Raw genomic sequence first — 12,152 nt, forward strand, 5'->3', positions numbered from 1 at the left:
TGGACTCTACGTTTTTCTATTCTTACAGTGAACTCAACCATATCATTGTTGCTGTTACTTAGCTGCTCTCCAACTAACATTAGCTATTTATTCCACTTGATTTCCCAGAAATCAATCAAGCAAGCCTTGTTGGAACGCAAAACAAGGCTCTTGGAAGCATTTCCTGGAGGCATGAAACAAATTTTGAGTATATAACCGATTTTGATTCAAGCTAATTATACCCCAAATTCATTAAAACCAATTCTTATCGTCCTGTTTCTCTTGAATCTCTTTAAACTGCTGAAAAATGTGCTGTATTCGCTCATCTCCATCATAAAGTGGTGCATCATCAAGAATTATATGACTAAACACTGGCAAAAGGAATAACAATGGCAAAGCTTCTTGTCTCTCATTCATCAGGATTCATACAGAAACCAAACTTAGAAAGAGGACACTAAATTATGCAAAGTATGAATGTGAAGGTTGGACCATGGTTGACATAGAGATGCACAGAACTGTAACTGCTCATCTTATTTAGCTCAAAAACTCATGCCAGGCAGGTTGACTTGGCCAGGATGCTGCCATAGGGAATACAGCAGGGATTGCCAGTGTCCATGACACTTTCTTTCATGAAAAAGGTGCAATATATAGATGGGCTTATGTTTGCCAGAGGGCCCTGTGTGTTTATATGTAGTTTTCATCATGTGCAAATGAATTTCACATACTGCTGAAGTGTTGATCTTAAATCTATTTCAAATGTAGTTCTTAGCAGGGTCAAAGCATTTAGTAATTAGTATTTTGTATACATTGCCGAATAACACAATCATACCTCATGTTTGACGCAGTATTGAGGTGCGCAAGCACAGGCTGTTTGTAACAGCATGCTGATCACTACAAAGATGTATTAAAAGATATAGTCTGCTAGTTGTATAGATTCCTTTTTCTCTTCTGTAAGTCTTCTGTTAATGCAATTTTGTATTAACTCTACAATGGAAACTTTTCCTGCAAATTGTTTTATTTTCTTTATCCATCTTTCTTTCAAGCATTAGAACCGTGAAAGCTTCATTTGTAATTATCTATCAATCCAAGTAACTCTAAATACCAAACTACACCCATCTACAGTTATTCATAGAACACACTCAGTGGGGGAGCACTTTGGGACCAACGACCATAATTCCATTAGATTTAAAATAGTGATGGAAAAGGATAGACCAGAACTAAAAGTTGAAGTTCTAAATTGGAGAAAGGTCAATTTTAGGAAAGAACTTTCAAAAGCTAACTGGGGGCAGATGTTCGCAGGTAAAGGGACAGCTGGAAAATGGGAAGCCTTCAGAAATGAGATAGCAAGAATCCAGAGAAGTATATTCCTGTTGGGGTGAAAGGAAAGGCTGTAGGTATAGGGAATGCTGGATGACTAAAGAAATTGAGGGTTTGGTTAAGAAAAAGAAGGAAGCATATGTTAGAAATAGACAGGATAGATCGAGTGAATCCTTAGGAGAGTGTAAAGGCAGTAGGAGTATACTTAAGAGGAAAATCAGGAGGGCAAAAGGGGGACATGAAATTGCTTTGGCAAATAGAATTAAGAAGAATCCAAAGAATTTTACAAATACATTAAGGACAAAAGAGGGAGAGAATAGGGTTCCTCAAAGATCAGCAAGGCGGCCTTTGTGTGGAGCCAAAGAAAATGGGGGAGATACTAAACGAGTATTTTGCCATCAGTATTTAACGTGGAAAAGAATATGGAAGATTTAGAAAGTAGGGAAATAAATGGTGACACCTTGCAAAATGTCCATATTACTGTGGAAGAAGTGCTGGGTGGCTTGAAACGCATAAAGGTGGATAAATCCCCAGGACCAGATCAGGTGTACCCTAGAACTCTGTGGGAAGTTAGGGAAGTGATTGGTGGGCTTCTTGCTGAGATATTTGTATCAATTGTCACAGATGAGGTGCCAGAAGACTGGAGGTTGGCTAACGCGGCGCCTCTGTTTAAGAAAGATAGTAAGGACAAACCAGGAAACTATAGACCAGTGAGCTTGACGTCAGTGGTGAGCAAGTTGCTGATGGGAATCCTGAGGGACAGGATGTACATGTATTTGGAAAGGCAAGGACTGATTAGGGATAGTCAACATGGCCTTGTGCATGGGAAATCATGTCTCGCAAACTTGATTGAGTTTTTTGAAGTAACAAAGAGGATTGATGAGGGCAGAGTGGTAAATGTGATCTATACAGACTTTAGTAAGGTGTTCAACAAGATTCACCATGGGAGACCAGTTAGCAAGGTTAGATCTCACAGAATACAGGGAGAACTAGCCATTTGGATACAGAACTGGCTCAAAGGTAGAAGACAGAGGGTGGTGATGGAGGGTTGCTTTTCAGACTGGAGGCCTTTGACCAGTGGAGTGCCACAAGGATCAGTGCTGGGTCCCTATACGTTTTGGAGAAAGTGAGGACTGCAGATGCTGGAGATCATAGCTGAAAATGTGTTGCTGGAAAAGCGCAGCAGGTCAGGCAGCATCCAAGGAGCAGGAAAATCGATGTTTCGGGCATGAACCCTTCTTCAGGAATCCTGAAACGGCGATTCTCCTGCTCCTTGGATGTTGCCTGACCTGCTGCGCTTTCCCTATACTTTTTTTATTTATATAAATGATTTGGATGCGAACATAAGAGGTATAGATAGTAAGTTTGCAGATGACACCAAAATTGGAGGTGTAGTGGACAGCAAAGCAAGTTACCTTAGATTACAATAGGATCTTGATCAGATAGGCCAATGGGACGAGAAGGTTAATGCAGATAAATGTGAGGTGCTGCACTTTGGGAAAGCAAATCTTTGCAGGACTTATACACTTAATGGTAAGGTCCTAGGGAGTGTTGCTGAACAAAGAGACCTTCGAGTGCAAGTTCAAAGCTCCTTGAAAGTGGAGTCGCAGGTAGATGGGATAGTGAAGAAGGCGTTTGGTATGCTTTCCTTTATTGGTCAGAGTATTGAGTACGGGAGTTGGGACGTCATGTTGCGGCTGTACAGGACATTGGTTCGGCCACTGTTGGAATATTGCGTGCAATTCTGGTCTTCCTATCAGAAAGATGTTGTGAAACTTGAAAGGGTTCAGAAAAGATTTACAAGAATGTTGCCAGGCTTGGGGGATTTGAGCTGTAGGGAGAGGCTGGACAGGCTGGGGCTGTTTTCCCTGCAGCATCGATGGTTGAGGGATGACCTTATAGAGGTTTACAAAATTATGAATTGGAGATGCCGGTGTTGGACTGGGGTGTTCAAAGTTAAAAATCACAACACCAGGTTATAGTCCAACAGGTTTAAATGGAAGCATACTAGCTTTCGGAGCACTGCTCCTTCATCAGGTGATTGTGGAGGACACAATTGTAAGGCACAGAATTTATAGCAAAAACTTACAGTGTGATAGAACTGAAATTATACATTGAAAAATACCTTGATTGTCTGTTGAGTGTTTCATCTGTTCGAATACCATGATAGTTTCACTTCTTTCATGTGTAAATCACAAAAACTTTTTTTTTAATTTGCATTCTCAGGTTAACTGTAACAATTGATGTTAGCTAGACAATATGTTGAAGGTGATAGCCCCCTGTGTTCTCTGTCTAAACAATAGACAAGCAAGGGATATGGACCAGGTGCTGACAGGTGGGTCTAGATTGCATTGGGTTATCTGGTCACATGCACGGGTTGGACCAAAGGGTCTGTTTCCATGCTGTACATCTCTATGACTCTATGACACAATGTAGAACAGTACAGCACAGCACAGAAACAGGCCATTTGGCCTATGATGTTGTGCTGAACATGGCACCAAATTAAACTCACCCCTTCTGCCTGCCTTTAGCCTATATCCCTCCAATCCTTGTATATTCTTATGCTTATCAGAAAGTTCCTGAAATGCCCTGCATATCTCCCTCCATCACCATCCCTAGCATTCTAGACTCCTGCCGTTCTGTGTAAAAAAAACTACCCCTCACAGTTCCTTTGATCTTTCCCCATCTCACCTTAATGAATGCCTCCTAGTATTAGACATTTCAACTCCAGGAAAAAGACGCTGACTCTCAGCCCTATCAATGCATCTCAATTTTATAGACTTCTGTCAAGTTTTCCCTCAGCCTCCGCCTCTCAAGAGAAAACAATGTGAGTTTTTTTAACCCCTCCTTCTAGCTCATATCCTCTCATCCAGGCAGAACTCTAGGGCAGCACGGTAGTTCAGTGGTTAGCACCACTGCCTCACAGTGCCAGGGACCCGGGTTCGATTGCAGCCTCGGGCAACCCCGGAACCTGCAACAACCATTCCTGCCCTTGCTCTATCCATGTCTCCGAAATGAAGTCCCAGGTACCATGCTGTAAGTTCACCCACCTTATTCCAGATGCTCCTGGCACTGAAGTAAACACACTTCAAACCACCTTCCTGTGACCTCAAAATCTTATTCACGACCTCACTCTTCTCAACCTCCTGTACATTGCAGCTACAATTCAGGTTCTCATCCCCTTCTGAATTAGTGTAAACCCACCCGAAAAGCATTATCAAATGCACCCCACCCTCCCCCCCACCAGCACCAAAGGATATTAGAACCCCTCTGGTTCAGGTGTAGACCATCCCATTTGAAGACGTACCACCTAGCCCAGAATGAGCCCCAAATTATATAGGTACCTCAATGCCTCCCTCCTGCACCATCCCTGTAGCCATGGGTTCAATTGCTCTCTCTCCCTACTTCTCGTCTCGCGAGCAGGTGAACATGGGTAACAACCCAGAGATAACATTATCCATAACTCCACCAGTCTTTGTGTTGTCTGCAAACTTACTAACCTACTCATCTACATTTTCTTCTGAGTCATTTATATATATCACAAACAGCAAAAGGTCCCACCACAGATCCCTGCAAACCACTAGCTATGGACTTTCAGTCTAAAAAACATTCTCCCACCACTATCCTCCATCTTCTATGGATGAATCAATTCTGAAACCACATGGCCAAATCACTGTGGATTCCATCCATCTTAATCTTCTGGATGACTCTACATGAAGGACCTTGTTGAAAGCTTACTAAAATTAACGTAAACAACATCCACTGCTCTACCTTCATCATTACATTCTTGAAAACTTCCATCAGGTTTGTAAGACATGACCTGCCCTACAACAAGGCCATGCTGACCATCCCTAATCAGGCCATGTTTTTCCACATGCACATAAATCCTATTCCTAAGAACTCTCTCCAACAGCTTCCCAACCACCAATGTGAGACTCAACGGTCTATAGTTTCCTGAATTATCCCTAAATTCCTTGAACAAAGGAACAACATTAGCTTCTCCTCCAGGAGCTCTCCAGTGGCTAGCAGGGATATAAAAATTCATGCTTCCAATTCCAATTGGGCGGCACGGTGGCACAGTGGTTAGCACTGCTGCCTCACAGCGCCTGAGACCCGGGTTCAATTCCCGACTCAGGGGACTGACTGTGTGGAGTTTGCACATTCTCCTCGTGTCTGCGTGGGTTTCCTCCGGGTGCTCCGGTTTCCTCCCACAGTCCAAAGATGTGCGGGTCAGGTGAATTGGCCATGCTAAATTGCCTGTAGTGTTAGGTGAAGGGGTAAATGTAAGGGTATGGGTGGGTTGCGCTTCGGCGGGTCGGTGTGGACTTGTTGGGCTGAAGGGCCTGTTTCCACACTATAAGTAATCTAATCTAATCAAAAGTAATCTAATCTAATCTACTTTTTCAACATAATAGCACAGATGTAAAAGCAAGAAGGTTGTATTAAACTTGTGTGAACACGGATTCCTTCACAACTAGAATGCAGTGCCCAATTCTGGGAAGATAATGAAGAATTAGAAGGGTGTTTAAAAAAAACCACCAGAATGGTTGCAAGAGTAAGAATCTTCAATTATGTCAACAGAAGTTGAAATTCTTTTCCACTGAGAAGGTTGAGAGGAGATTTAATAGACATATTCAAAATGAGGGTTCTGAACAGAGTGCATCAGAAAAAATTCCCATTGATGCAAAAATTAAGGACATGAAGGCACAGATGTAAAGTTGGTGGTAAATAAATCAATGGTAATATGAGAAAAATCTTTTTCATATAATGAGTGGTTAGAATATAGGATGCACTGTGTGTGTGTGGTGGAAACAGATTCAACGTGGCATGTAAGATAAAATTGGATCATAATCTTGAAAGGAAAAACGTGTAGGGCTTTGATGAGAAAGCAGACCAGGGGCATGAGGTAAATTGCTCCTATGGAAAACAGGTACAGGTATGACCTAATGACTGCTGTCTCTGCCTTAACCTCAATTGTCACAACCATTTTTTGGCCAACTTAATTCTTTTAAATTCTCCTTCCCTCAAATCTGTAATCTATTGTTTCATTAATTTTGTTTCTGCTCTCTGATACTGCATTAATGTCAACCCTACCTGAAAGACAATGCTCTCAGCCCTTTTTCAATTATCACACATCGCCCTTGGTACCCCATTTTTCGGAAGGCAGATTTCCTTCCCCATTTCACTATTTGTGTATTGATGAATGTGTATGCCCAAAATCATCATTCCAGAGATCCTGCTTCTAAAATTTCCTTTGCAGGAAATTAATTCTATTTCATCCCATGTCTTTGGTTTATTTCAGCATGAGTGGCTATGGAATTATTTTGAGTTAGTGCTTAAGGCAGAAAAAGTCACCATTCTGGATGAGATGAAAGAGGTTTCAAAGGAATTGGAACTGAGAAATGTTGGAATGAGTTGGAATGACTTACTACAATGACTTATAGTAAAAATTAAATGATCACCTGTGACCTCTCAGTTCACCCCTCAAAATATTTTACACTGCTACTTCGTATCACTTATCCTGGGACGTGAGGTGGATTACACCATGTCAAAAATTCCTATCTATTTCATACACAAACTTGCACTTCTTCACTCCTCTTTTGAAACTACTTATTCTATAGTTTTGCATTTGGTTGCTCCCCTCTATGGGTCATTGTTGCAGAAATTCAGCACTCATGGGATTTATGTTCTGCCACCTCTTCCTAACCCTAGCTTGTGCTAAGGAGGGGTACATGACATGATGTGTAAGCTGAATCTAGGTTTGCAATGTCATATGACAATGCACATGAAATCATCTGTATTTGTAAAAACAAATTTGTTTGAATTATCTATGCTTGAATTTTCCAATCTGATCAGAATAACTGTCCATTCACACTTTAACATGCTGTGAATTGCACGGAGTTCTTTAAAATGTATGAGATTTTGAATTATGATCAGCCAACTCTCACGAGTGTCAACACGTCTACTATTTACTATTTTATAATATGGAAATATGTATAAGCTGTAATAAAAACTTAAGCCATTTACTCCTACCAGAGTTGGTGTTTACCATTCATGAGTAAATAGTTCCAACACATTGATCCAGCTCAACTGCATATCCTTCCAAATCCCTTTAATCAAACATTGAATGGTGATATTGATTCTGCCTTCACCATGAACCTAACAAACAAATTCCACAGTCTCAAAAGAATTTATCCTCCCCATTCTACCATCCCTATTTTAAAGTTATCACAAATTAGCCCTGTAGTCTTGAGCCCTGAAAAAGCTTCCATAATTTTCAATACTAGTCTCACCCTGTAATTTGTTCAAATTAATTAAGGTCAATTTTTCCTAGTCTTCATTTTTGCTCAAGCCAAGTAAATGAAAAATGTGCTTGAAAACCTTAGTGTACTCCTTCTAGCTTGAAGCCCTGGGCTTTGTTCAGCAATTGAACCGAGCTTGTGTTATAATATTTAAGTGTACAGATCTTTCAAGAATATAAATCATGAGTATGCTTGGGAGACCACTGCTAGTGGTGCATTATTGCTACTAAGTACATGGTACCACGCTGTGTAAAAACACAGAAAGACAGTCCAATATCCAGTACTGTACCACGCTTATCAAGTCAGGGTACAAATCAGTCTTCTTGTCCTTGTTTTCAAAATAGTATGACACTCCCCAATATTGTTTTTCATTTGGTAATTTGATTTTATGAGCCATTGCTGAGTTAATTTTCAACAACTGGAGGCATCATGCTAAATCCTATTGTGTCTCCTCTCACTCAAAATTGCATAGCTCCCTGAATGGACCAATGAATAAGTGGTGGAGATTCTGGGTGACAGGTTTCACATTTTCTTTATGGAGTGGACGAGTGTCCCATTTACTACTTTCAAAAGTTATAAAGAGTATTCCTTTGAGTCAAGGTTTAACATTAATACCATACACTGTGAAACAATCAAACAAATTTCAAGTACGTCTCCAGCTTCACAAACATCTATACTTGAAAGTTGTTGGGTATGTTCTATAAAGGAAACCAACAAGATAACTTCACAACATTAGAAAGCTTTTAAAAAGTAGCGATCTCCAAAACTGCTCACAACAACCTTGCAGCTACTATCACATGCAGACAAAACAAACTAAATTACCTTGTAGGCTGTCTTTTGATCTTTTTGTAATGCATCACACAATATACTGTGTCATTAAACAACAGCACAGCAATTTAATCTAATACAAAATCCAAACTTTAACACTTTTAGAGCATGCAATGGGTACATTTGGTGAATTTCTCCTTTGTAAACCTGCCTCTCAGCCAAGATGTTTGATCTGATTGTTAAAGACCAATGCTTTTTGCAACATACATTCATATTAGTCAGGGTCACATATCAACATTTAACCTGCGTAGACATTCTTACACTATTCTGACTATTTTGGTATTGAAGAAATTAAAGTTTGTCCTTCACTGTGTTGCCCAGTAGCAAATGCAGGACATGGAAATAAGTGCAAGCAACAACTTGAAAACAATACTTTGCCAACTCATCAGCATTTCACTTCAAAGTTGCAAATGCCCCAAGTTACGTTTACCCCATCCTCTTCCAAAATCTCTTCATCAGTTCCTTTGCCTTCATCTATTTGAATATTAAAACTTCTGTCTCTTCAGCAAACACTCAAAATGAATTTCACAGCAGCCTCAACATTAAAATGTAGCCAGTGGAAAGCACACATCTGCTAAACAGGCATCCACTCTGCTGACTTTTTAAGTCAAAAGGTTTGATCCTACAGATGTTGGAAATTTGAAATTAAAACAGAAAATGCTGGAAATACTTAGCAGGTTCGTGTTTTAGGCTGATACTTTTCATCAGAATAATTCTGAAGACATGCCATCAATGTTTCTCTCTCCACAAGATGCTGCCTGAGATGAGTATTTTGCTTTTACACAAACCTTTAAGTCTGAAAACTTTTAATCTGAAATCAAAAACTAAATATACTAATATGAATGCTATAAAAGCCAACTAATAACAAATAGATGTTTGATGTGATCCAGATTCAAGGTTTCCATCAGTGGCCATTTGTACTAGGTTACTCCATGGGTTAAAGGCTCGACTGTGACTAATAGACTTCATCTCAAATATTCCAAAATGCTGACTTGCAAAAAGACATACCAGCAGCTGTAAACTTATGTTTTTCCAAAAAGATATGGTTAACAAAAGTGAAGAAACGTAGTAGCAGCTAATGTTTGTTTCTCAAACACAAGTAAGATTTTCAGTAGAGTTTGCCCTGGGACAATGTTAGGATCCTTGCTCTTCCACATGTGTTCATGTAACAAAATAGACCTTGTTGTACAGGGCAATTTCAACTTTTGTGGGTCATCAAAACTTAAGTATTGGTGTAAATTTGCTCGCTGAGCTGGAAGGTTCTTTCCAGACATTTCACCATTCTACTAGGTAACATCTTTAGTGGGCCTCAGGCAAAGCACTGCTGATAATTCCTGTTTTCTATTTATATGTTTGGGTTTCTTTGGGTTGGTGATGTCATTTCCTGTGAAGTCATTTCCTGTTCTTTTTCTAGAGGGTAGTACTTGGGGTCTTCAAAGGGACACATTTGAAAACCGGTGGAACGGAGAGCACAAGGCAGGTGAAATTTGATGCAGATAAACATGAAATTAATCTTTTGGTCAGATGAACCTGGAGAACAATACAAAGGGAGTGGAGAAGGGGTACCTGGGTGGAGATGTAAATAAATTACTGAAGTTGTAAGGGTAGGTTGAGTGGGTTAATAATGCATCTTGAGCTTGATCAATAAAGATACAGTTTTTTTAAAAAGGGAAGTTATGTTTAAGCCTGTATGAAACACTGGAGCATTGTACTCCATTCTGGGCATCCAAGAAGAAAGAAGTGAGCATCCAGAAAAGATTCAGAAAAATAACTTTAGGGTTGAAGAACCTCAGTCATATTAATAGGAGTTTTGCATGGAGAGAGATGGCTGAGGAGAGATTTGGTAAGGTATTCAAAATAGTGAATGGTCTGGGCAGAGTGGATACAGAAAACTGCTCCCCATGGTAAAAAGATCAAGAACCAGCAAGAACAGATTTAAGGTACTTTACAAATGAAGCAACATGAAAAAAAATATTTCTATGCTGTCAGTGCTTAGGATCTCAAATGCACTGTCTGAGAATGTGGAGACAGGGTCAATTGAGGAACTGAAATGAAACTAAATTACCTGAAAAGACATAATGCACTGTTTGGGGAGAAAGTGTAATCCAGTTGAATGAGGTGAATTGTTCCTTTAGAGAGCCAGAAAATTAGAAGAGCCTAAAGCGTTTTATGCTGTAATGAGTGGTTGTCCGGAAGTACAACTCACCTATTAATATATGCACGCAATGTTGTGAAGGTGAAAGGAGAGCAGAGAAAGCAGTGAAACAGCAGTGTGCCAAGTGCACCAAGTAACAGCCGCACCGCTGCATCATTGCCAGCTGGCACACCTGTATTTATACATCATGCAAAGTACACGCTTACAAGTCATTTTTTTCAGAAACGGTTTCAGATATTTGGTGATGTGTTTGATTAATAGCCTGCATTAACGGTGATGCCTGGAAAAAACGATTGCTCGCTCTAGCACATAGTGCAAGATCATCACTTGGAAATGACTATCCTTTTTCCTCAGAGGCAATCTTATTTGAGGAGGCTCCTCTGCAGACACAAAGATACGACTCAGGTCAATGAAAATAAAGGAAATGCTCTCCAACGACATCAAGCGAGAAAAGAAAGGAGCGCGACCATTTGCAAACGTTCAACAGCCCAGGACTTCGTTGCCAAAACAGTGTATAAGCAACATACGAACTGAATCACTGCTTAAACATTAAGCTGCACAGAATTAGGCAAAACAAAACATGAGCGATGTTCCAACAGAAACAAGCCCCGAGCCTGGCCAGGGATCAGTATGAGCTGCAGTACAGGCTCAGCGGCAATTTACTGGACACAAATCGGAAAAGGCCGTTTCCGACCGCAGCGAGACCCGGGGCTGGGATAGAGCTACACACCCAGCCCGGGAGCTCCGTGACCGCATTACCCTCCAGCCAGGGAGACCTAACCCGGACACCCCCGCCCCACCCCTCACCCCCCCATTCCCGATAACCGGGGCTAGCTCTGTTTACCGGGACACCCTTCATCCCCCCCCCCCCATTCCCGATAATCGGGACACCCTCACCACCCCCCCCCCCCATTCCCGATAATCGGGACACCCTCACCACCCCCCCCCCATTCCCGATAACCGGGGCTAGCTCTGTTTACCGGGACACCCTTCATCCCCCCCCCCCCATTCCCGATAATCGGGACACCCTCACCACCCCCCCCCCCCATTCCCGATAATCGGGACACCCTCACCACCCCCCCCCCCATTCCCGATAATCGGGACACCCTCACCCCCCCCCCCCCATTCCCGATAACCGGGACACCCTCACCACCCCCCCCCCATTCCCGATAATCGGGACACCCTCACCACCCCCCCCCCATTCCCGATAACCGGGACACCCTCACCACCCCCCCCCCCCCATTCCCGATAATCGGGACACCCTCACCACCCCCCCCCCATTCCCGATAACCGGGACACCCTTCCTCCCCCCACCCCATTCCCGATAACCGGGACACCCTCACCACCCACCCCCCCCATTCCCGATAACCGGGACACCCTTCATCCCCCCACCCCATTCCCGATAACCGGGACACCCTCACCACCCCCCCCCCATTCCCGATAACCGGGACACCCCGATAACCGAGACACCCTCTCTTCCCCCTCCCCCCCCCCCATTCCCGATAACTGAGGCACCCTTCCCACCCCCCTACTCCGGGCCAAGGTACCGCCCGTCGCGGCCCAGGGATTGG

General features: G+C 42.2%; 1 protein-coding gene across 3 annotated transcripts in view; it reads right to left on the minus strand.

Moving 5' to 3' along the window:
- aplp2 (amyloid beta (A4) precursor-like protein 2) overlaps positions 1-12,152 on the minus strand; it is a 208,939-nt gene that overhangs the window by 196,541 nt on the left and 246 nt on the right. The window lies entirely within an intron of this gene.

The sequence above is a fragment of the Hemiscyllium ocellatum genome, chromosome 29, assembly GCF_020745735.1.
Source record: "Hemiscyllium ocellatum isolate sHemOce1 chromosome 29, sHemOce1.pat.X.cur, whole genome shotgun sequence".
Lineage (NCBI taxonomy): Eukaryota > Metazoa > Chordata > Chondrichthyes > Orectolobiformes > Hemiscylliidae > Hemiscyllium > Hemiscyllium ocellatum.